Source organism: Erinaceus europaeus, chromosome 21 (genome assembly GCF_950295315.1).
Source record: "Erinaceus europaeus chromosome 21, mEriEur2.1, whole genome shotgun sequence".
Taxonomy (NCBI): Eukaryota; Metazoa; Chordata; class Mammalia; order Eulipotyphla; family Erinaceidae; genus Erinaceus; species Erinaceus europaeus.
The window spans coordinates 20,377,443-20,404,813 of NC_080182.1; the positions used below are offsets into that span (position 1 = coordinate 20,377,443).

At 40.1% G+C, this 27,371-nt stretch overlaps 1 protein-coding gene and 1 pseudogene across 1 annotated transcript in view; one reads left to right on the forward strand and one right to left on the reverse strand.

Annotated features, from left to right (window-relative positions):
- Positions 1-27,371, reverse strand: part of GADL1 (glutamate decarboxylase like 1) — a 439,849-nt gene that overhangs the window by 402,909 nt on the left and 9,569 nt on the right. The gene's annotated exons all lie outside the window — the stretch shown is intronic.
- LOC103108595 (protein arginine N-methyltransferase 3-like) overlaps positions 1-27,371 on the forward strand; it is a 137,201-nt pseudogene that overhangs the window by 88,635 nt on the left and 21,195 nt on the right.

Genomic DNA, 27,371 nt, shown 5'->3' on the forward strand with positions numbered 1-27,371 from the left:
AGGAAAGGAGGAAGGGAGGGAGGGAAGAAAGAAGAGGTATAAAGAGACAGTAAGTTTCCTAGTGGCTATATGCATATTCCTTACTATTTATTTATTTATTTATTTATTTATTTATTTATTTATTTTAAAAGGGATACATTAACAAAACCGAAGGGTAGGAAGAGTACAACTCCACACAATTCCCACCACCAGATCTCTATATCCCACCCCCTCCCCTGATAGCTTTCCTGTTCTTTATCCCTCTGGGAGCATGGACCCAAGGTCACTGTGGGTTGCAGAAGGTGGAAGGTCTGGCTTCTGTAATTGCTTCCCCGCTGAACATGGGCGTTGACTGGTCGGTGGCAGACTGGGAGTATGGACCCCGACCAGTCCTTAGTCTTTCTCAGCTTCTATTTCCAGGGAGTCTAAAGAAATCAATGCAGTTATCCTGATTCATAGCAGGTATTAAATAATTAGCAACATCTAATATCATCAGTTCCAGTCTAGGACTTGTCACCAACATAACAACAGTATAACCACTCACCCACTGCCTCTTCCCAACTATCCCAGAATCAGGGATAGTTTCTGGAACAATGATCAGCAAAGCACAGAGGAAGTGCACCCCAGACTTTGTTCTCAAAGTTGTGTTTATGGAAATCCTCAGACAGCAAGCAGGTCCCCAGACTCCAGGACTCTGTGTCACCTGATAAAGACAACTAGACCCAATAAGGCAGTATGAAGAACTACCTTAACAGCCACTCACAGTTGAATTGAGAAATTTTCCAGCCCCCTCAACCCCCTCGCCTATAAACTAAAATGAAGTTGTTTCCTGCAAATCAGTCAGCAAGTGCTTTGGGGAGAGGAGATTTATTCTCAAAGAACAATGAGGGAGCAGAGCAAATACTTGGCGACTAAAAGACCTTCAGGGGTGGGGTAAAAAGCATAATACTTATGCAAATAGACCCTTATGCCTGAGGCTTCTAGGTCCCAAGTCCCATCCCCTGCACCACCATAAGTCAGAGTTCAGCAATGCACTGGTTAAAAACAAACAAATACAAATAAAATAAAAGACCATGGGTTGGATTGTTTTTGCTTTTTTCTTTTGTTTTTGGTTTTGTTTGTTTGTTTCCCCTTCTCTTTATCAATGAAAAAGATAGGAATACTTCTGAGTCACAGTAAAGGCCACATCAAACTTAAAATGAACAAGGCTTCAATTAAGAAGCCTGCAGGAAGCTCAGGAAATGGTGGTTTCTTGTATGCAGATAGTTCCTCTTCCACATCTTTTTACAGATCGTGCAAAAACAAGGAGGGGTTTCACATAATACTCAGAGGAAAGTAAGTTGTCTTCCACAGACTTGGATTTTATTTTTAGCAAATGGGTGCCTCTTGAAAGAGCAGACCAGTAGTTTTCAACCTCCTGTGCATCAGAAATGCCTGGAGGGCTTGTTAAAACACAGACTGCTGAGCCTTGCCCTCCAAGCTTCTGGTTCAGGAGACCCAGGTTGAGCCTGATAATCTGTATTTGTAATCAACTCCCAGGAGACACTGATGCTGCTGATCTGGGACCACACTTGAATATTCACTGGAACTCAGGGCTTAAAATCAAATCTAATTGGTGGTTGGCAGATCAAAAGATTAGGAGTTGGAGGGGAGGGCTGTTAAATTGGGACAAAGGGGATGTTTATGTTGATTTTCAATGAAGTGCACCTGAAATACATATAATACTACAATACTCTCTCTCTCATACACACACACACACACACACACACACACACACACACACACGGCTCTAAATGAAAGAATAAGCAGGAGTAAGAAATGGCCATTGTCTACTATGATATGAGAAGACAATATAATGGCCAGATGGGGGGGGGGAATTCTTGTAAGATATGCCCATAAGATAATGATAACCAAACTCACAAGACAAAAAAAATGAAAACAATCCATTCATGATGAATTCATGATGACTTCAGGACTAAGCAATTCTCTGAAATGACCTCTGAAACAATGATTGTTAACTCTTTATTATTATTTATTATTATTGTTACCTCTTAACAGACTGGAAAATCAGTTTTTCTAGGCAGAACATGAACAGATTATCTCAAATTTGGTGTGATGGAGCTTTATCAGCCTACCAAGGAGGCTCAACCTCATTAAAACCTGATTTTTTTGTTATCTTTTTTTTATTGTTGTAGTTATTATTGATGTCGTCATTGTTGGATAAGACAGACAGAAATGGAGAGAGGAGGGGAAGACAGAGAGGGAGAGAGAAAGAGAGACACCTGCAGACCTGCTTCACCGCCTGTGAAGCGACTCCCCTGCAGGTGGGGAGCCAGAAGCTCCAACCGGGATAATTAGCTGGTCCTTGCGCTTTGCGCCACGTGCGCTTAACCTGCTGCGCTACTGCCAGACTCCCCAAAACCTGATTTCTAAAGAGATCAGTGTCTATTTGTATTAGATACATTGTCTATCCCAAGTCAAGAACCATGTGACAGTTTTACTTCAATGGAACTCTCAAAGCTGAGTGGGTCTCTGCCAGATATGCTCACAATTGAAAGAAGAGGCCTTGGTGTGGTTTCACACTGGGTCTATCCCACTGTTGACAAACAAAAGAAGGCTAAGAAAAGACTCCAGGGACAGGAATCCTGAGGATCCTTGGGCCCAGAGACCCTGACTAAGCCCAAAGTTACCAGGGCCAAAGACACCCCTCCTGGAGGGTTCACTTTTCATTAGCCCATGGGATAAGCTTCCCCCACCCCAACCATCATATAAGTGCAAAAGAAAAAAAAGAAACCTTCCACCAATTAAAGCCCCACTTTTCATGTGCAAATTCAGTGAAAAACACCTCTAAACTATAAGTGTGTAGTGCGTATCCCTGTTCCATATGTGTAAAGCTTAGAAAAATAATCTTCAGGCCCCTCTTTCGCTGATTGTTCCCTCAACACCATGCCTTCCTTCACAGTTGCACAAGGAGGAAGCTGAAGGATCAGGAAAAAAAGGACCACAAGCTTTTTGGGAACAAGTCTGTGCTTCACTCATCTATGTTTCTCCAGAGCTCAGCATGAAAATCCAATAGGCTCAACACTGTTGACCTTATCAAATGTCCTTCTAAATGAGGCCCCTTTGGATAACTGGCCCATTTAAGAAAACAATCCTTTATTTTCCTTTCTCCTTTTCTCCTCAACAACTTCTGCTCTTCCGGATCTATAGACTATTTCCCAATGGGCACTTCTGGCACATAAAACACAGTCATTTTAGATGTGAAGAACCCCTTTGAGATCCTTTATAGCATGTGACTCACCCTGACTGTTATCTCACTTTTTTCCCAAGAGATTCCAGACAGAGAGAGAGAGAGAGAGAGAGAGAGAGGGAGAACAGGTACAAGGAAACAAAGTCAACTGTGAATAAATTTGAATTATTTAGCAGCATTTCATTAATAGATGAGGTAGCTTCTAAATGCAGAATACAAGGCATCCCATTAAAAATGGTGTTGGAATATATGACTTACTTTGGAAGATGAAATATAAAATACAGGGTAATCAACTATGTCTATTGAACTGAGACTGAGGGGGTTCCTAGATACTTTTGTCTATGCTAAACCCTTGAACAGACATCCTGTGTAAATTGGAACTTACTGTTAAAACTAAGCTCCTACTTCAAGTCTAAATATTTGAAACAATGCAAGGGGTGAGGGGTTCTGAATACAATGACCTTACCTGGCATCCTATTAGAAATACAGGGTAGAGCTGAGGACACAGCATAATGGCTATGTGAAAAAGTCTCATGCCTGAAGCTCTGAAGTCCCAAGGTCTCTCTCCAGCACCATCATAGGTCAGAGCTGAGCTGCTTTCTCTCCCTTCTTCTCCCTTGCCCCCTGTGTGTGTGCTACTTTATATATCTCCTTATCTTTGTTTCTTTTTCTCTGCATCTACCTCTCATTAAAATAAATAAAAAGAAAATAATAAAAAAGAAGTAAGTTGAGGGCTAGGCAGTAGTGCAGCAGGGTTAAGCACACATGGCACAAAGCGCAAGGGCCAGAGTAAAGATCCCAGTTCGAGCCCCCAGCTCCCCACCTGCAGGGGGGTCACTTCACAAGCGCTGAAGCAGGTATATCTTTCTCTCCCCCACTGTGTCTTCCCCTCTTCACTCAATTTCTCTCTGTCCTATCCAACAACAACAGCAGCTAGGACAACAATAACAATAACAACTACAACAAGCACAGCAACAAGGGCAACCAAATAGGGAAAATGGCCTCCAGGAGCAGTGGATTCGTAGTGCAGGCACTGAGCCCCAGTGACCCTGGAGGCAAAAAAAAAAAAAAAAAAAGTAACTGAGTTCTTAAAAAAAGAAGAAATCTCAGGGTCAGAGTAAAGAACAAAGCTCAAAAGTCTTTTCCTGATCTTGAAGGCACAAAAGCTGAGCCACAAATTAAATACAACCCAATCAGATCCGTGAATTCTTGACCCCTAGGAGTGGGGAGTCATGAAGTGGAAGATGTTGAAGAATGCTCTAGCCCTAAGGAATACATTCAAAGGTGAGCTCCTTCTGCATGCTTTTCATTGGCTTGTTCAAGGACCAATTCCACTGATTCTATTTTATTTCAGTGTTCTGAAACAATAAAGAAATGGGTTTTGGCAAATCATTTCTGGAACCTAATTGTTTTGACATAGTGGACTCCAGCATTCTACCCAAGCGGATTTCTCTTCCCCTTAAGTTATTTGACCATGAAATGACGCCTTTCAGCAAGAGTATTAGATACCAGACAAAGACACTGCAATCCCCACTGATTGCTGGGAAAGGGAAAAGAGGGGGGAAATGCTCTTAAATGGAACATAAACTCTATTTAAAAACTTTTTTTTTTCTGAAACACAGTGATTGTAGAGGCTCCAAACCAGGTCACTTGGGAACAAACCTTTAGATTCCCTTTCGAAGGCACAGTTTCCCATTATTGTCAGCGGACCATATATTTCTTAGTACCTCTGAAGAAATGTTCAATCCATAAGCTACCTAAGGGCTGCTGACAAATCAGATGCCGTTCTAGAAAAGGATGAACCTCACTGCCAGGAGTAAAATGGAAACTTGGTAAAATTTTAGAAGAAAGGGGCTAATTTCCTCCAATACCCCATCCTATAATCTAACTTCTGAGCTGGCTCAGCTCACACTTTGGGAAATAGTAGTAGGTTCTATTAATATTGTCAAGCCTTCAAGGTTTAAAATCCCTATGGCAGCACACACAGAATATAGAATTGACAAATCTGGTGTGTTCCATGTCAGTTTTGAAAGTGGTTTCTAACTGTACAGTTATTTTTCTTTACAGTTTCCAGATCATTCTACATCATGTCATTAGCATGCCACCAAAAATTTTTTTTGTTTCTTGCTTGGCTGCTTTTTATCTCTTTCTTTCTTTCTTTCTTTCTTTCTTTCTTTCTTTCTTTCTTTCTTTCTTTCTTCTTTTTCTTTCTCTTTTTTTATTTTGATTTTTCCCCTTTTGTTGCCCTTGTTGTTTATTATTATTGTAGTTATTATTGCTGTTGTTACTGATGTCGTTGTTGTTGGACAGGACAGAAAGAAATGGAGAGAGGAGGGGAATACAGAGAGGAGAAGAGAAAGATAGACACCTGCAGACCTGCTTCATCACCTGTGAAGCGACTCCCCTGCAGGTAGAGAGCCAGGGGTTTGAACCGGGATCCTTATGCCGGTCCTTGTGCTTCGTGCCACGTGCGCTTAACCCGCTGCGCTACCATCCAACCCCTCTTCGTCCTTCTCCTCCTTCCTTTTCTGTCTTTTGTTGTTGTTGTTGTTTTGTTTTTACTGCTCTGCTCTGGTTTACAGTCGTGTGAAGGACTGAACCTGGGACCTGGTCCCAGGTATGTCTTTTTACATAACCATTATGCAACTCCCCTCACCCCCCCAAATCTTGTGAGTTTAGACAAGCTTCTATTCTTCCCAGAGCTGAAGATATGTTTTCTAGCCATGTGATCAAGAACAGATAGAATGATAGAATCAGGTATAAATCCTAAAGCTCCTAGTTTATTTACTTATTTATTTATTTATTTTAATATTACATTCCTCATTACTTACTCGTTGGGAGCTTAATACCCTTATCAAATCCACCAAGGATTCTCTGGGATATTTTTTTCTCCCCTATATTACCCGATAATAACTACAAGGTTCTTCTCAAAGAAAAAAAATGTTTTGGGTTTCTTCAATACCTATACCTAGCTATACTTTTTTTTTTATCAGTTATGCATTTATTAGCATGACAGAGAGAGAGGACCAGAGCATCATTCTGGTAAATACAATGCTGGGGATCAAGTTCAGGGCCTCATGATTTTAATCACAATGTTCTAGCCTCTATACCACCTCCCAGGCTACACTACTTATATTTCTTTTCTTTTTTATATTTTTCCCTTTTGTTGGCCTTTTTTTGTAGTTATTATTGTTGTTGTTATTGATGTTGTCATTGTTGGATAGGACAGAGAGAAAAAGATAGAAACCTGCAGACCTGAAGTGACTCCTCTGCAGGTGAGGAGCCAGGGTTCGAACCGGGCTCCTTACGCCAGTCCTTGCGCTTTGGGCCACGTGTGTTTAACCCACTGTGCTACCGCCCAACCCCCTATTTATATTTCTTAATGCATAAGATTTTTATTAATGATTGTATGGATTTGTGTTCTATCCTTAAAACTCATTCAAGCATTCTGCAAATATTTATTAAACCTTTCAATAAAATGTGTGACGAACCGACATTGAGAACACAAAATCAGTTAAAACAGTACCTGTTTTCAGATACAGGACAGGGATTAGTGATCTTAATCTGTAAAAGTCTAACTAGTAAATAATTGAGATTTAGTGGTTAGGTGATCTCTGTCACAACTACTCTGCCATTATTACAAGAAAGCAGACAGAGAAAAGAAGAGAACCTTCTATTTCCATAAAAGAGAAAAGACTATTTCATCTCATATCCTCATATCCTATACAAGGTCTGGGTGTTAGTGTCCTCTCAAATGTTATACAGTGTATATTCTTGTCCACAATATGGTGGTCTCAGGAGGTATGAACATGGGAGAGGTGACTAGGTCCCATGGGAGAGAGTATTTTATAAATGAAGTTAACGCTCATACAAAAGAAACCCCACATTACTCCCTGTCTTTCCCTTCCACCACATGAGAATTCAATGAGAAGAGTGTCAACAAAAAAGGGCCTTCACTCAGTAAGACACCTTGATCTTGAGATAAGTCAGACAACTTGAGAGTTTTAGAAAATACGTTGTGTGTGTGGTGTGTATAATGACAGGGCTTTCTGACATGCACAATCCCATAGTTTTTGGACTGAGTTTTTCATTCTTTTCATTTCAGATAGGTAGGTAGGTAGGTAGGTAGGTAGATAGATAGAGAGATAGATAGATAGATAGACAGACAGACAGACAGATATTGAGTGATAAACAGAGAAAGAGAAGAACAGATAGCAAACTACCCCTCCACCATCTGTGAAGCTCCCTGAGAACTACCCATTATGCTCCTATATGGTGCCAGGCTGAGTTTGAAGGACATTGATAGCATCTTCTAGAGACTTGCTCACTGGTAAAGCAAGAACTTGGCTGAGAGCAAGTGCTCAAGTTAGTGTACACAAATAAGTATCTAAATGTGAATCACTGGATGGGAATGAGCTACTAATGGGTTGATTTCAGATAGGGAAGTCAGCAAAGGGAGACTATATTTTGAGACAGAATTTCACATATGATTCAGTACAGTAACTTAACCTCATCCCTTCATGGGGAATGCTCCTACAGGAAAAGTATTTAATGTTTGCAAAGTGCTTCAAAAGAGTCATGATACTACATAATTTCAGCAGTGACAACCACCATAAGAACTCTTTATGCTTAATATACCGTAGTGATGATAATACCATAATGGGTTTAACCATAAAGGATTCAACTCAGGTAATATTGTGCATGTACTTGGTATTTTTGCCTCTGTTTCCAATTCTTTTCTAAAAATGTCTTTAGCATAATTTTCCCCAAGACCATATTTCTGAGATACATCTGAAGAGGGTTTGTATTTACACTTCATTTGAATATATGTGCCACTTCTTAGCTGCTGATTTTTATGTTCCAGTGTGATTACTGTCAACCCCAACGATTGTCAATCTTGCATTTTTCTCCTTTTAATGAAAATACCTAGATTCACATAAGCTCTAATAGTTTTCAAAGCAGTAACTTTTTATAGATGTGATTCCTGTAACAACCCCAAAGATAGCCAACTGTAGACATTGTTATTATGAATTGTGACTGTAAAGAATAAACAGGGCCAAAAATCCAATCATATAAAACATGAGCCTGAACTATTGTGAAGTTAACGCATACTTTTTCAGTCGTTCCTCCAATAACTTTGTGGGGGGAGAGGATGTTCTCACTTATTAGATGTGTAGGACTTAAGCTAATTACTATAAACAACATGTGTGCCGAACACTACATTAAAAAAAAAATCTCTCTCTAGCAGTAGGATTCTCAGACCTAGTGTAACCAAAAACTAATGAACAAACAAAAACCACTAGCACCCATTTATTCTCAAAGGCCTCTCAGTAAGTATTCTTAATAAGTAAATATTAGCCACTCTAGTTTTAGATTATTTTAACTCACCACATGCACACAACCTTACATGTTTTCATTTAAGTAGAGAGAGATACAGAGACAGAGAGACATCATAGCATCAGAGCTCCCCCAAGTACTGCTGTAAAATTTCCAGTGTGGTGCCAGGACTCTATTCTGAGCCATCATATAGCAAGGCAGGTGCCCTACCCAGTGAACTATTTCTCTGTTTCCCCAATGATCTCATGATCTTTTTTTTTTCCTTCTACATGGCATTATTGTATCGTTTGCACTTTGCAGAAGAGAAAGGTGAGACTCAAAGAAGATAAATGATATATCCAAGATAACGTCACTAGTGTTTGTTGTTACCTAGAACAAGAAGCCAATACTACCCTGCCTGAATGTGTGACTTAGCTGCCTTTCAGGACACTGCTACCTTAATTCAGACTACCACAGCAAAGTACCAGAGACTAGGTGGCTTATAAGCAATATAAATTTATTTCTCATTCATCTGGAACTAAAAGTCTGAGATTAGACTAGGATGGCCACATTTTTTGTGAGAGTCATCCTATGGGTTCTGGATCGCTAAATTGTTACTGCATCCTCACTTGGAAGAAAAGGGGCTAGAAAACTCTCTGGAACCTGTCTTTATCAAGGCACTAATCCCACTAATGAGCAGGTTACCCTTATGATCTAATTCCAAAAGCCTCACCCCCTAAAACCATTACATTGGGAGTTAGAATTTCAACATGTGAAATTCTATGGGGTAGACACAGCATAAATTTCATAACATTGTTTTCATTGTATTGTTTCCATTGTGCAGATGAGAAAACTCTGGTTCAGAGAAGTTAATGATATACCCAAGAAAAACCAGTATTGTTTGCTTACAGCTTGAACTCGAAGCCAAAACCTTGTTTCTTCTTCATCTGATCTGACAGTAACCATCTATCACTCAGCAACTATTTCCCTTCACACAATCAAGTCATTATCTTCTGACTCTAGTACAATCTCATGTTTGTTCTTACATTCTACTTTAAAATATTTATATCTGAAACATACACACAGTTAAAGAGCTACAGTTATAACGGTTCCCTCACTCAACATTATACAATATTATCCTTTAGGATTAGGGGTGAATTAAACAAAATAGATTTTTTTATCTGAAATAAGCACTATCTGGAAGAAGACAACAACACAAAATGCTGAATGCTCTGATGGTCCCATTCATTAGACACCAACACTGTTCCCTTTTTCATCCACTTTTACAAAATTTAGCTGCCATCCCAAAGTCATCCAGTGATACAAAGATGGTCTTGGAAGCTCTAATTTTTGCCTGTGATGCTGGAACCAGAAAGAAGACAGTCAAGAAGCGCAAATGGGGCACATCTCTCTGCTGAGTCAGGTCCTTTTAATCAGCTGTTCCAGTAATTTGACTCAGCACTTTTTTTTTTTGGGGGGGGGTCAGAAGGTAGCCCACATAGACACATCTAGCAATGCAGAAAACTTAAGAATGTATTATCTTAGTTGAATTCATTGCTTACCCCAATAAACTGAAATTTTGTTTTTATAAAGAAGAAAAGCAGTAATTGTTACAAGGCTGAATAAAAACAACCCCGAATCTCCAAGATTTAAAACAAACAATGCTTTATCATCTGTGCATCTCAGGTGGATTCACAGAAATGAACAGATTCACCTGGGAATCTGGCTGTGGGATCCCAAACGGGCAAACTGAGAAGACAGACTATGGTGGAAATTGTCTGTATAGCTGCAGTTTTGTGAGGGAACTTTCCTCGTACCCATGATCCTATTAAACACCCAAAGTCTACTGAGATACTCTGCAGGCCACAGGGGTTACTCAAAGAGGAAAAGAGACTCGGGAACCTACCAGAGGTCTGCAGTGTACTCATCAAATAAGTGGCATCACATTGGGGGGGACAGTGCAGTGAATAGGACTACTGTGCTGCATAACTGTAGGAATGCCATTCACATACAGTCTATGGAGTTAACAGTATAAAACACAAATGACCTTAAGCATAAGTCCTCCACAGCACACGTCTCAAACATTTGTCTAAAACATGTCCTTTCCTAAAGCAACAAAGATACCCTTAGGTAAAGTCATGTATGTTTATTCTCTGATATTCTATGTTTTAGGCTGATCAAAACATACTGATTTACACCTCAGTAATGGCCATTCAGTTTCCTTCCTTCCTTCCTTCCTTCCTCCGTTTTTCTCCCTCTCTTTCTTTTCTGCTGCTGCAAGCACTATTACAAAAAGCATCCATCTCTATAAAACTTCCAATCATGTTTCACATTATATATACAAAAACTCACAATAGATAGAAACTAAAAGCAAAAACGAAATGTGTATTTAAAATAAAGATAGAAAGTATTAGGAAAATATAAGATGAGGTTTTTATACTCTGGGATATGAATGATCTTTATAAGAATAACATAAAACCATGCCCTGGATAGATTAATTTTATAGAACTTCTATATGCATAAACAATACAAAGTTTAAAGGCAAATAAACTTGAAGATAATGTTCACAATGCATATTACAAACTAATGACCAAAATACATTTTATTTAAATAGCTTCTCTGAGTTGATTTCTAAAATGAATAATTCAATGGAAGAAATGAGTGAAGAAGATAAGCTGGTTATTCACAAAGGGGGGAGGGCGTGTGAAAAGCAAGACACTCGATCTTTTAGCAAATAAAAGTTAAAATAATAATAAGATATAGCATTTAACACTTTAAAGCATGAAGACAAGTGTCTGTTTTTAAAGTGAGGACATTCACTGTTGGTGATAATTTAGAAAAAGAAGCGAGTTCATGCAGACTAGGAGTGGGAGCAACTCAACTTCTCCTACAACTAGTCCAATAGTTTTGCAGGATAATTTAGTTCTTAACTACCCAGTTAGTATGTAAACACTCAGCAGTTTCAGCCCTCAGAATTCATGCTAAATAAATATTCTGTATATACATAGAAACACATATGCAATGGAGACCCCAAATCTTCATCTGCAATATTCTTGCCTTTAGGTTCATGATTAGTCAACCATTTGTTCTGCTTTATATCTTAATTCTTTTTCAGCCACCAAGTTCCAGATGCTACTATGATGTCAACCTGAATTCCCTGGGTAGATGACCCCACTAATGTGTCCTGGAGCCCCACCTCCCCAGATCCCAACCCCACTAGGGAAAGAGAGAGGCAGGCTGGGAGTATGGATCGACCTGCCAATGCCCATGTTCAGCAGGGAAGCAATTACAGAAGTCAGACCTTCCACCTTCTGCACCTTCCCCATAATGATCCTGGATCCATGCTCCCAGAGGGATAAAGAATAGGGAAGCTATCAAGGGAGAGAACTGGATATGGAGCTCTGGGGGTGGGCACTGTGTGGAAATGTACCCCTCTTATCCTATAGTCTTGTCAATATTTCCATTTCATAAATAAAGATTTTTAAAAAGAAACACATATGCACATTTGCATGGGCAGCATGGCAACTAGGATATCTGGAGGAACAAAAAAGAAAAATAGGAAATCACCTCACTAGTGATTAAGAAAACAGTACTTTGGAATATTCTTCATCATGAAAATAAATGGCACAGATATAGATAATCTAAGGTGGACAAATGTTCACAATATACTCCTAGAGGAAAAACAAATGTAAATTTGTATTAAGGAGCTGGGCAGCGGTGCACAGCCAGTTGAGCAGACACGTTAGCATGCACAAGGAGCCAGGTTCAAGCTCCTGGTCTCCATCGACAGGGAGGAAGCTTCACAAGTGGTGAAGCAGCACTGCAGGTCCCCCCTTCTCAATATCTTTCTGTTCTAACAAATCTGAGAGAGAGACAGAGAAATAAACTTGTATTAAAATGTGCAACTTCCTTGCAAGTACCTAAAATTGTTCCTACATAATTGCAGCCATGTAGAAAATTTCTAGAAGATAAGACACGTATGTTCTGGCATTACTTCTATGGGGAGGGGATCTGGGTTAAAAGATAAGATTTTTCTATTTTAATATTCATACCCTATTATTTTTTTTGTTTAAAAATCATATATGTTTAGGGTTTAGAAATAAAGGTTTGGGGGCCGGGCAATGGCGCTCTGGGCTAAGAGCACATAGTTCTAAGCACAAGGACCTTCACAGATCCAGGTTTGAGCCCCACTCCTCACTCCTGTGGGGGGTGGGAGGATGTCACTTCACAAGCGTTGAAGCAGGTCTGCAGGTGTCTTTCTCTATATCTATCTATCTATCTTCCCTTCCTCTCTCAATTTCTCTCTGTCTTATCCAAAAAAATGGCCACCAAGAGCAGTGGATTTGTAGTACCAGCACCAAGCCCCAGCAATACCCCTGGAGGCAAATAAATATTAAATAAATAACTATATGCATATTTTTAAAAGAGAAATAATGTGTCTTAATGTCTAACTCTAGCAGTCCTGAGCAGGGTGACATTTTCTGCAGGAAAAGCAGTGACATTCTGCTGAATCAGGCTAGCGTTCCAGAGTAGAGGAGGCAGCCTGGTTTGTATTATTTGTTGATTTCCACAGTGTAAATATCTTTACCATTTTGAATTTCAAGTGACTCACAAAATTCCTGAATATTTAACACAGTAGGTATTGAATAAATCAATTTTTGAAAACCAGGTGTTGAACAGAGCTAAACTGCTAAGGCCCTGAATAAATAAACAACTGAGAAACTCTACCCTCAGGTAGGGTGAAAGGATCCCTGCTGACTCGGTGAGTCTCACTCTCTTTCATTCACAGCCTCTCTGCCTCTCTCCCCAGTGCGCCACTGTCAATGCGTGGTTCAAGACTTCCTAGGCTGGTGCAGTCTCATTACAGTTGTGTAAGGTCAATTTACTTCCCCAATTCTCTAAATGAAGCTATACCCTTAAGAAATAGGTCAGGTAGTAAAAGGAAAGGCTGCCAGGAAGTGTTCCCGATTCCTTTCAAGTTCAGGCACCTCCAAGCAGCTGAATCCTGCAGATGGTGCACAGAGGGAGAGATCTTGGGTGAACTCTCGGCCCCTTATAAAAAGATTTCTCCAGATGGGAAGTGGTGAGGGCTGTATGAGAGCCCATTTTCAGGTGCTTGTCTACATTCTAACAATTAGCAAGGCACCTGGCAATTTACTGAATTAAGATGAGAACCTCCCCCCACCCAGCCATGTGTTTACACCCTAAAATCATAAGAATGCGAGAACTACCCTAGAGTCATTAGTATGATGAACCACTACTAGCATTTGCTGGGACTGAAAAACCTGACTTCCTCATTTTGTCACCCATCTTATTCCACACTCCAGTGGTTTTTATGTGGAGCTTCAGTGATGTGTGCAAACTCAATCTCCCTCCAGACCTACCCTAAGCAGACATCTGCTTAGGCCATTCTTTTGAATTAAGTGTATACAAACTAAGCCATCCACACTTTTTTTGAAGGAATCTGGAAATATTTTTCCAGGCAGTTGGAAAAAGGCCAAGACCATTTCAAATATGAATTTCAGGGTCCCAGTTAGTCAGAACTAAAAAAAAAAAAAAAAAAAAATTCTAGAAACAGGACCAGGATTCTTCACCTCTTAGAAAATCACAGTCCATAATGGGTCTGAAAAAATTTCTCTGAATCATGGAACCCAGGAAGGTGACATCAATGCCTGGAAAGAATAGGTAATGGGAATAGAAGATGATGCTTAAAGGAAGAAAAAAAAAACTTACCCACTCTTAGGGAGAACTTCTTGGCGATGAGCTTAAACAGAATTTTGACATATACAACGTTAGTAAATAAGAAACCAGTGGACTCAAACAGGAACCGTATGTGACAGGACCTTAAGAGTCCTGTCACATATGGTTCCTGTTTGAGTCCACTGGTTTCTTATTTACTAACGTAAACGGCCTCGTAAGAGAATATTCCTCAATAAAATATATCCAAGCAAGTATAAAAAGTGTAACACAGGGGCCTGACGGTGGTGCACCGGTTGAGCGCACATGTTACAGTATGCAAGGACCCTAGTTCAAGTCCCCAGTCCCCACCTGTAGGGGGAAAGCTTCACAAGTGGTGAAGCAGGGCTGCAGGTGTCTCTCTGTCTCTCCTCCTCTCTATCACACCCTTACCTCTTGATTTCTGGATGCTTCTGTCCAATAAATAAGTAAACATAATAAAAAATTTAAATGTAATCCTATGAATAAATGTCCGTGCTTCAACAAAACACTGTTTACATAAATAGGCAGGAGTTTAGAATTTCTGACACCTGCTAATTCTTATTTGCACTCTCTTCCTCAACCCACTACTAGGAAACACAGCTCCACTTCTGAAATCAAATAGCCTTTGATATCCTATCAAGGAAGACTATGGAAGATAGCATAATTATTATGCTCTGAAGTCTCAAGTTCAATTCCTATACCACCGTAAGCCACAGCTGAGCACTGTTCTTCTCTCTCTCTCCATTCTCTCTCTCTCCCCCAAGAAGAATTTACTTCTTCCAAGAAGAATTGTCATTGATTGATATAACTGCCTTTGGTGAGTTTAGCATTTGCAGTCAGATGTGGCCTTTCATGCTAGCTCCCTGTCTTATGTCCATGCAACATGTTCTTATTTCTGAAGGATAGTCATATTCATTACTTCACTCTTGGGTTTTCATTCTTAGCCCTATCACTGGGGAACATAACATATCTCAGTGGTTAGAAAAAAAATCAAGCCTATAAAGTTAAATTAGTAAGGGTCGTTTAAGTCAGAACAGACTAAAGTAAAGCATTAACTTCTAAATGTCGGTATTTAAACAGGTTTACTTCTTGCTTCTATTCTGTATCTAACACTGCCATCAGGGTAGGTAGCTCTGCTCTATACATTTATTCAGTGGCTAAGGTGATGGAGGCTCTACCATAGTCAGCATCCCAAGGTACTGCAAAATGACAGGGGCAGCTTAAATGAAAGGGACTCCTCCTGCTACAAGTGAACACTCTTGAAGGGCACTTGAAGGGCATGAGAAGGAACACTGGGAACTCGGTCAAGCTGGCCAAGCAAATCCCCTAGCCAAGTGAACCTACCATGCCATCCTCCAATACACACATTCCATACAAAGCAGAGAGGAAGAACCAGATATCAGGATGTCTCGGACTTGCACCAAATCTCCTTTCATCTGCTGTGAGGCCACAGAATGCTGCCGGCCTGCACACCACAGCACAAAGACTAAAGGATGGGGGAGGGGGCTCCAAGAACTCAGTATACCTCAGCACACACTTCACTTTTCACAACTTACACTGACCTTGAACCAATTATAAAACTAGGAAGACCTGGAAACTCAGAGCCTCTTGCTATTGAAGCACCTACACATCTGTGAGTATATCTCTCTCCCTTCTATCCCTGCCTTGCTTCAATAATAAGCGCGCACTTTAGTAAGTGCCAGAAACCTGACAGAGTGTCCCTGTGATTCTCTACCATGAGATTCACCTGTGACCTGTCCAGTGGTATTTCATGGAGGACTCCTAGACATGTATTTACCCCACTTCACTTGCAACAAAAGGAGAATGTGGAAACTTCACACTCTGTAACACACAATTCTTCAGTCACACACAATTCTGCTGTCTATTGTCCATTGTGATAGGTAATCGCATGGCCACAATAGCTCTGAGAGCTTCAAACATATCAGTGAGCAGGTGGAACGTTTGATGAGCACCAGGGCCTTTGCTACACATGCTGCTTCCTGACCTAGGCCAGGGTATTGAAATACCTCCACCCCTCCTTATCCTCCAAGGTAAAGCTAGAATAACAACAGCTTCTGATTCAAGTATGGTGGTCATAAAAATTGATAATGTGCTTTTAAATCACAGTGCCAGGCATATAGTAAAGATTCAGCAAAAGTCAGCCATTACTATCATTGTTACTAACTACATGCCTGTGAGAAGAAAACGCTTTGCCCCTCTGAGCCTATGTTCTCTCATCTGCAAATCAAGCAAGTCAATAACAGGGTTTAAGGTAGCAATTAAATTAAACAGCACTATACGTAAAAAAAAAAAAAAAAGATCTTTGCACTGTGCCTGACATACAATAAGCACTCAATAGAAATTACTTCCCCTTACTCTATGCAATTATGAATTGATTCTTCTTTTCAGAACTGGCTGCAATGGGCTTGTTTGTGGGTTTAATGGCTGCAATTGTGTCTAAGATGCTGACCAATGGAAACTCAAACATAGACTATTTCAAGCCAGAAGTGATTTTAGAGAATCTCTATTTTTCAGAGGTAACTTAAAAGCTAGAGATGTAGAGTTAAACACTGTGCTGCACTGTTTTTTCAGCAGCCAAATTACATTGGAACTATATTTCCCAGAAGCCCCTCCCGTTCATACTGCAGTTCCTGGTGAACAGTACAACTCTTAAGCCCCATACCCCTGGGAGTTCAAAAGACAATAGGTATGGAAAGTTGACAACCACCATGAATTTCTTTGTCAGCTTCTCATGCAGTCTCACTCCAGCAGTTGAATTTGTATAATAGCTGCCAAATTTTACTGACAGCTCTAACCCATGGAGATAGTCAGCTAGGAGTTAACATAGGAATTTTGAGGGGACACAATTAATCAAATAACAGTCCAGTAATCAGCCCTGGTGTGAGTGTATTGTTTCCTGTCAAGATTCTTATGGTGAAGTGATACCACAGAATACTTTAAAATATGATTTTAAAGAGATAGATCTTTTAAGGTGTAATTAACATAAAGCAAGGTCTTAAAGAAATGCTTAATCCAACGGAGAAGAGATTAAAATTTAATGATGGCTTCCTAGACCATAAAATTACAAGGAAACAGCTTCACATTTCACCCACCATCACAGTGCACTCCCTCCACCAACGGATAACCACCATAATTTTCACAAAGTCGTAGTGATAGTTTGACAACTTTCCTTTCTTTTAACAAGTTCATATGGTTCAGTTCATTATACTGCACATATGAGTTGGCCATTAGTAGTTGTTACTCAAAGAAATGCAGGTCATCTGGTGACAGATATAAACTATAACCATGAGAATCCAAATTAAAGAACCTCAAGATATTATACATGGTAAGAAGGATAACAAAAACAAAAGGCCATTGTAGGAAAGGTTACGAAATACTAGACAGGAAAAGGCATGAGTTTAAAAGGCATAGTGTACTGTATACATGTAACTGTGTTATACATACAAGTATATATACAGTTTACATATAAACATGTTTACATATTTAGTCTGTTTCCCTCTCATTTTGTCTCACCTATCAAATAAAAAATTAAATTTAAATAAAAGCAATATAAATGTCAGAATATTTCTTATTTCACCACCAACAAATTTGTATGATATACCAAGTGCTAAAATAAATACCTGTCAAGAATTATGCTGACTCTCAGAAAGCCAGAAGTGAACTTTCCCTATGACTCTGTAATTCCTCTCCGGGGGATATATCCGAAGGAACCAAACACAACCAACCAAAAAGATATGTGTATACCTATGTTCATAGCAGCACAATTTGTAATAGGCCAAAACCTATAAGCAACCCAAGTGTACAACAACAGATGAGTGGCTGAGCAAGTTGTGGTTTATATACACAATAGAATACTACTCAGGTATTAAAAAAGGTGATTTCAGGGGGTTCAGGCAGTAATGCAGCAGGTCATGCACACATGGCACAAAGCGCAAGGACCAATGTAAGAATCCCGGCTTGAGCCTCTGGCTCCCCACCTACAGGGGGGTCGCTTCACAAGTGGTGAAGCAGGTCTGCAGGTGTCTACTTTTCTCTCCCCTCTCTGTCTTCCCCTCTTCTCTCGATTTCTTCCTGTCCTATCCAACAACAACGACATCAATGGCAACAATAACAATAACAACAACGACGACAACAACAGCAAGGGCAACAAGATGGGGAAAAAATAGCCTCCAGGAGCAGTGGATTCATAGTGCAGGCAACGAGTTCCAGCAATAACCCTGGAGGCAAATTGAATTAGATTTGTACTGTTACTAGTCTCATATAAGAATGTTTGATGCCCTCATAATAGCTTCCCAGGAATCTGAAGAGTAGCTCAGCAGTAAAGCACATAAGTACTATGCATTAGGCATTGGGTTCAAACCCTGCTACCTCATGGGAGCTCTATGGACAGGACCAAGGCTGAAAATCACTGGAGCTGATGCTTTTATATCCCCCACACTCTTCTTTTTTCCTCTACCCCCATAATGATAGAATACAAAATGGGTTAAATAACTCACCAGTATTGCACATTAGATTTGTTGCCCAGAATTATATGTAAAAAAAAAAAAAAAAAGACGTGTGTCCAGAAGTGTCTAATGTTAACCAGCTAATTAGTAACACACTCAAGTTTATCAACTAGTTGATAATGTAATTTCTCCTCACATGTTCAAAGTCTTAGTTACAAGTTCTCTTCATTGATATCTTACTATATCTCAGATATTCCTCAGTTAATACTTTGTCTCTATCATTGGTTTACTGAGGGGAAAATGGACAAAGCTTTTAAAAGACTATGAATACTCCAGCCTCCCGACCTTGATGATACAGGGTCTGTAGCTTCCTACTGTCTTTTTCAAGATATAAAATGGCAAATAACTCATCTAGGATTTATGATAACATGCTCCCCACATAACAGCAATGGAAATCCCCCTAGTTCATCCCCCACCAGATTTTCTTCCTGTCTTACTAACGTTCTCGTTGTGGACAGAAGGGGATAAGGAATTGCTTTAAGAGCAAATTCATAATCACTTCTAGAAATATATCCTTCAGTGAAGGGCATAGAGAAGAAAATAATTAGAAGACTGTAGATCTTGTTATGAAAACCAGCTGTTTTCAGTTCTTAAGGCTGTTATATTCTCTTTGCACCTTCCTTTGTGTAAGCACTCCTGTAACTTGAATTTTTTGCTGGTGTCATTTTTTTTTACTGCTTTTAGGGAAAACAATTCCATTTTGCTTGTATGATAAGCCAGTTATTTCCTTTTAGTAAACTTCCTTGATCACAAAATGTCTCACTAATCAAAATCTGTTTCACAACATGTCGTCATAAGATCTGTATACTCAGTGTAGCAGAATATTAGACTTCTATCTCTATAATTTGCCAGAAGACCAGCAAATCCCTGCTTTTTCTTTCTAATTATAAATATAATGTAGAGCTTTGACATGCAACTATTTTATAAGTATGTAATGCAAAAAGGCAACTTCCCAATCTCTTACCCTGGAAATTGTCACTTTAAACAACTATATGCATCTTTGCTTTTCTGATTTTTTTTTTTTTTTTTGCCACCAGAGTCATCTCTGTGGCTGGGTACCTGCCTAACTCCACCATCATTCTCATAGTCATTTTTCCCCTTTTTGATAGTGGGTGACAGACAGAGACATAGAGAGGGAGAAAGAAGAGACAGCTGCAACACGTTGCACTGTTTATGAAGTACCCTCCCCCCCAGAGGTGTTCCCATCTGGTATTTTGGGGCTCACAGTTCCTCACACATGCTAATATGTATGCTCCACAAGGTGAGTCATTTTTTGGTCCCCTTCATGTTCTTCTAAAAAAAAGTGGGGGTCCATGGGTAGTGCAGTGGGTTAAGGGCACATCGCATGAAGGATCCTGGTTCGAGCTCCCGGTCCCCACCTGCGGGGGGGGGGGTGGTTTGCATCACAAGCAATGAAGCATGTCTGCAGGTGTCTATCTTTCTCTCTCCCTCTCTATCTTCCCCTCCCCTCTATTTCTCTCTGTCCTATCCAATGACAACTTTAATGGCAACAATAATTAACAACAACAAGGGCAACAAAATGGGAAAAATGGCCTTCGGGATACATGGATTTGTAGTGCAGGCACTGAGCCAGAGTGATAACCCTGGAGGCAAAAAAAAAAGTTCATTTTATGCATACTGCTCTGTCCCATTTTTTTCTTTTAAAAAATCTTTATAAGTAACTTAATATTGACTTACAAAATTATAAGATAACAGAAGTATAATAGTATAATTATGCACTGTTCCTACCACCAGAGTTTTGTATTCCCATTCCCTCCATTGGAAGTTACAGTGGTTCTCCCAAAGTTGAAGATATGGGCTGACTATTATTTCTATAACTATCTGTCTATATTTAATATATTTGCCCTCCCCTACCACTTCCCCATGTTCCTGCCTTCTCTTCAAAATCACACCTATACCTATTACTACATTCGAATGTCCTTCCTTTTTTTCCCTCTTCTCTCTCTGGGTTCTGATGGCGTTGTAGTTTAAAGGCCTATGGTCATCTCCTGTCATTTCCCACACTCTGGATGTCTAGATCAAAGTTCTTTTGGGGGGTGTAGAAGGTGGGAGTTCTGGTTTCTACAATTGTTTTTCCACTGGAAATAGGTGTTGGCAGGTCAATTTATACCCCCAGCCTATTTCTATCTTTCCTTAGAGGGTTAGGGCTCTGGAGAGAGGCGAAATTCCACAATACATTGGTGAGGTTGTCTGCCCAGGAAAGTTAGGATAGAATCAAGACAGCATTTGCAACTTGGTAGCTGAAAGGCAGGAAGATATAAAGCAGGACAAGATGAAGAGGAATAGGAGCCAAAAAGCGGAAGTAGATAATCAAATATTTTCTACTTAGGCCTATATACCCTCCTCACCTACTTCCTATTTCACTTCCCTCAATCACTCTAACTCTAACCCTGTCAGATAAAGTAAGGACTACAAAAACTGGATAAGGGCAAGAGGCCATCATACTTTAATGATGGCTCTCTTGGTCACTACTACAAGGCCATCCCATCATCCAGGGCCTTGATCAGGGGATCCTGGGATTCCCACATAGATATGATGGGCCTAGACCTCTAACAGATCCCTCTCTCCACCATCACTGGTCATCTCCATCAGGAACAGAATCGTGGACCCTCTTGTGGGCTTCTACAGGACCTTGCCCTCAGTATGGAACAGCAATGGTAGGGACGGCTTCATTCTCCAAAGAAGCTGGGTCAACATACTCTGCCACTCAAGGAAGACATCAGCCCTGAAATGAGTGCAGCCTAGACTGTTCCTAGCTGTGACCATGGAAAGCAACCTCAGACCAACAGGGATGCAGAGGTTACACAGGCTCCTGTGCTAAATATAAACAGACATGGCCCCTAGGTCAGATCAATGGAGTTTATAGTTTATGGTATTCATATATTTTTCTCATATTTGAAAGCTACTCTCTTCCCTGATCCAGCTTTCTAGTCCTATTCTCAACTCTGATACTAGTTTCCCAGACAATACTTTTAGCCCACCTGCATGTCAGCTGTCGGGCCCCCACAAAAATTAGTTAACTCATGGGCATCTTAGAATATACTTAAAATAGACTTCTTAACTTCTTCCAATATAGAGACCCCTGATCTCACCTGCCATATTCTTACCTTTAAGTTCCTGATTGTTAAACACTTTGTTCTGCTTTACTTTTTTTTTTTTTTTTTTGCATCCAGGGTTATTGCTGGGGCTCAGTGGCTGCACTATGAATCCACTGCTCCTGGAGGCCATTTTTACCATTTTGTTAGCCTTGTTGTTGTTGCTGTTGTTGTTATCATTGCTGTTGTTGTTGGATAGGACAGACAGAAATCGAGAGAGGAGGGGAGATGGAACAGGGGAGAGAAAGACAGACACTTGCAGACCTGCTTCACTGCCCATGAAGCAACACCCCTGCAGGTGGGGAGCCAGGTCTCAAACTGGGATCCTTCTGCCAGTCCTTGTGCTTTGTGCCATGTGCACTTAACCCGCTGTGCTACCGCCCGACCCCCTGCTTTGCTTCTTAGTGCTTTACAGCCACCAAGTTGCAGATGCTATCATGATGCCAATCTGACTTCCCTGGGCAGAAGATGAGTGTGTCCTGGAACCCCACCTCCCCAGAGCCCTACCCCAGTTGGGAAAAACCGACCTGCAGATGCCCATGCCCTGTGGAGAAACAATTATAGAAGCCAGAACTCCAACCTTCTGCACCCCATAAAAATCATTGGTTCGTACTCCCAGAGGGATAAAGAATAAGAAAACTTCCAATGGAGTGGACGGGATATGGAACTCTGGTGGTAGAAATTGTATGGAATTGTGCCTCTCCTGTACCACAATCTTGTCAATCCTTATTAAATCATTAATAAAATTTACGTATATATAATTAGAGCAGATGAGTAGCGATCATAGGGTGGAAAGAAGCTAGGAAGTCTATTTTAGTTACGTTCCTAGGGGCCCATGACTTTTGTAGTTTTTGTTTGAGTTTGATAGCTAACATGCAAGTAGACAAAGAGATTCTCTGGGTAGACAATGTCAGAGTTGAGAATAATGCTACAAAGTTGGATTAGGGCAGAGAGTAGCTCCCAAACTTGAAGAAAATCTATGAATAAATTTAACTGTTTACCCCATCCACCTGACCCAAGGCCCATATATATTCATATTTAGCACAGGAGCCAGCACAGTTCATGGTTGTAGCAGGGGACATTCTAGGCTGCACTCATTTCAGGGCTAGTCTTCCTCCACTGGCATGGGAGGGTGACCCAGCCTCCCTTTGGAGAGTGTGGCAGTCCTCTCCATTGCTACTTTACAAGAGGGCAAGTTCCTGGAGTAGCCCAGGAGCTTATGATGACTTTCTGATGGAAGTCACCAGTGATGATGCTTCTATTTTTTTCTCATAAATCTCTTGTAAATAGTACATCTTAGAAAGACATTTCTGTATTGGTATGCATATATTCTCTTGCTTTTGAATAACTACTACTATACCGTAATATGAGCAATTAGTTCCATTTTCAAGGGCATTTGGGTTGCTTTCTTTTTGTATCAACTGCCATTGATGCAGCTATGAGCACACCTATGCATGTGTCATATATAGTCACAAAAGTGAGGGGAGAATAAAACCCGGCCAGAGGTAACTGGAAGACAAGATTTGTTAACAATACCAGTTTACACTCCCATTAGTACTGTCTAAAGTCGCATTCTTCGCTATGCCCTCTCAATATTGGATATTATCTATTCCTCTTTCATCTTGGTATTGTCTAACTCTTATTATAATTAACATTGTGAGACTAACAATGGATCCCTCTCTTATTCTCTTCCTTTAGAGGCTAAAAATTCCCTAAGTGATAAATAGGAGATTAAGTTTGCCTAGGAGTAATTAGCATTTATATAGTGTCTCATTCTTCAGGCTAATTCACATTTACACAAGCAAACAGATATTTGACATTGGGGAGGGGGGGAAAAAAGCATGTCCTTCTTGAAAGCTTGTGCTCTTTTGCTTTTGTCACACTCCGGGGACTTATAGCCTAATGACCCTTCCTAACCCCTCTCCCTTCCCCTAAATAGATTAAAGTTTGGTATTTAAAAATCACTTGACAGGACTTGGGGAAAACAGATAACTCTGTCTGCCCTGTGTCCCATTTTGATTCAGGCAGTCTAGAGAAGGAAGTCATTCTTCTCAAGAATGAGGCATCAGGGGTCAGGCAGTGGTGCATGTGGTTGAGCACACACATTATTATAGTGTGCCAGGAGAAAGATTGAAGTCCCTGGTCTCCACCTGCAGGGGGAAAGCTTCAGGAGTGGTGAAGTAGGGCTGCAGGTGTCTCTCTCCCTCACTATATCCCCCTTCCTGCAATTTCTGGCTATCTCTATCCAATAAAAAATAAATTAAGAAAGAAAGGGAAGGAGAAAGAGAAAGAGAGAGAGAGAGAGAGAGAGAGAGACAGAGAGCTTATAAGCAGAAGTTGAGAAAGAAGAAGAGAAAGGGAAACTCCAAGCAGGATCTGACTGAGTTTGGAGTAGGGCACTAAGTAAAAGTCTCTGGCTTCAACCCACAGAATGTGTTGCTTCTAACCACTGACTAGGATATTCTTGAACAATTCTACCACAGTTTACCTATGTGTTCTCTCATCTAGGAACAAGTAGGCTGTGTCCAACTCTACCTTCTCTTATTATTAACCAGGTCACAGTGCACAGTCACATTGCACAGTCACAGTGTACAAACCCTAAGTAAGAATTCCTTTAGTTTTCTTTTTTTAAGTTCCTATTTAGAGTTTATGCCCAGAAGTTTGATGGTTAGGTTTGGGCAGTTTTATTTTTAACTTCTTGACATTTTTCAAAAGCACAGCAAATGTTATAACAAACCCCCATATAACCATCTGTCCAATGATTACATTATCAATATTTTTCTGTGCTGCACTACTTCTCTGTTTTGTTGGATTATTATTATTTTAAAATCCCACACATTGTGCCATTATAACAGAGTATGAAGGGGTTGAAAAGTTTTAGGGGAAAAAATGGAGATGATTATGGTAACTTTCAGTGATTTGGGATTACTCACAAGATAGCTGTCCATCAGCTGGGATTGCCCACATGCCTTTGGGGGAAGGAGATCACAACAGAGTCACCAGCTACTTTGCCTAAAGAAAGGAATAGAATCTGCAGCCCTGCCTCCTGGCTCAGAACATTTAAAAACAAACAGGGAGCAGCAGCAGTGGTCGGACAGAGGAAGCCATGCTGTACAACATACGTAAATAATCTTTTTTTCCCTTACATAAAAGATGGTAATAGATTTATTGTCAGTATCAGATAGAATTTTACCCTAAATATTTCCAAATGCCTCTCTCATATATAATATTTTTAAATAACCTCACTATCAATATCACACTTAACAAAATAAACATTAATGGGGCCGGGCGGTGGCACACAAGATCAGGCACACATATTACCAAGCACAAGGACCCAGGTTTGAGCTCCAGCTCCCCGCCTGTAGGGGATCTGCTTCAGGAGTGGTGAAGCAGGTCTGCAGGTGTCTTTCTCTCCCTTTCTTGATCTCCCTGTCCTCTCTCAATTTCTCTCTGACCTAGCTCATTAAAATTAAGGGGAAAAAATGGCCACAGGGAGTAGTGGATTCCTTATGCCAGCACTGAACCCCAGAGGTATCCCTACTGGCAATAATAATAATAATAAAAGCATTACTTATAGGGGTCAGGCGATAGCGCAGCAGGTTAAGCGCAGGTGGTGCAAAATGCAAGGACCAGCATAAGGATCCGATTTGAGCACCTGGCTCCCCACCTGCAGTGGGGCTGGGGTTGCTTCACAGGCAGTGCAGCAGATCTACAAGTGTCAAAAAAATTACTTAATATTTTAATACTTCTTTCCTTTTTACCAATTTATTAAATGTTCTTACTGTACTGAGGGATAATTTATGAAATTATATATATTTAAAGGGTGAAGTATAGCATGTAACTGATCCAGTGGGAGTGGCAAGAGTGCACATCCTTGCCTGCTTCCTGATAGCAGAAGAAAAGGTGTCAGCATTTTACTGCTGAGAGTGACCTTAGCTATGGAGATGGCACGTATCGGCCTTAATTATGTTGAAATACATTCCTTCCAAACTCAAGGTGGTTGAAAGGCTTTATCTTGACAGGCTATTAGATTCACTACAGCTACTGAAATGATCATATAATATTTAGCTTCATGTTTCGTTTTTATATTATTATTTATTTATAAAAAGGAAACATTGACAAAACCATAGGATAAGAGGGGTACAACTCCACACAATTCCCACCACCAGAACTCTGTATCCCATCCCCTCCCCTGATAGCTTTCCTATTCTTTATCCCTCTGGGAGTATGGACCAAGGTTATTGTGGGATGCAGAAGGTGGAAGGTCGAGCTTCTGTAATTGCTTCCCTGATGAACTCTAGAAGCTTTCCCGTGCAGGTGGGGACTGGGGGCTTGAACCAGGGTCCTTGTGCACTAACGTGTGTGCTTAACCAGGTGCACCACCATTTGACGCCAGTTACATATCTCATGAAACAACGCATTTCTTCTTGGTAACTTAATCTGTTGATGTGTACTTGTTCTTAGTCACCTTTAGCATTCTGTGGTATCACTTGCAATGCCACCACTTTTATTTCTGATTTAGTCTTTTTTCTATTTTTTTTATTTGTAATTTAATAATGATCACCAAGATTATGGGATAAAAGGGCTACAATTCCACACAATTTCCACCACTAGGGTTCCACATCCCATCCCCTTCACTGGAAGCTTCCTTATTTTTTGACTTTATTCTGATTTATTTTTATTCTCTCCCATTTTTTTCTTAGTTTAGACGAAAGTACATCAATTTTCAGTGATGTTTTCTGATTCTAGTGTCTATTTAGTCTACATATCTATTATAGTCACTGTTATTTCCTTCTTTCTGTTAACACTGGGTCTATTCTAAAGCCTTGGACTGTGAAGTTATTTGAGATTCTGATTCTTTTTTTTTCCTTTTTAAAAAATATTTTATTATTTTTTCTTTTTTCTTTTTTATTGGGGGGATTAATGTTTTATTTCAAAAATACATCAATAGTAATACAATAATAGTGGGAGACTTCAATACCCCACTCTCACACTTAAGACAGATTAACAAAGCAGAGAACCAACAAAGATACAAGAGAATTGAATGAAGAGATTGACAGACTAGACCTCTTGGATATTTTCAGACTCCTTCACCCCAAAAAACTGGAATACACCTTCTTTTCAAATCCACATAACACATAATCAAGGATAGACCATATGTTAGGCCACAAAGACAGCATCAATAAATTCAAGAACATCAAAATTATCCCAAGTATCTTCTCAGACCACAGTGGAGTAAAACTAACATTTAACAACAAACAGACAATTACTAAAAGTCACAGAATTTGGAAACTAAACAACATACTCCTTAACAACCACTGGGTCAGAGATTCACTCAAGCAGGAAATTCAAATGTTCCCGGAAACAAATGAAAATGAAGACACAACCTATCAAAATATTTGGGACACAGATAAAGCAGTACTGAGAGGGAAACTTATAGCCATACAATCACATACTAAACACCAA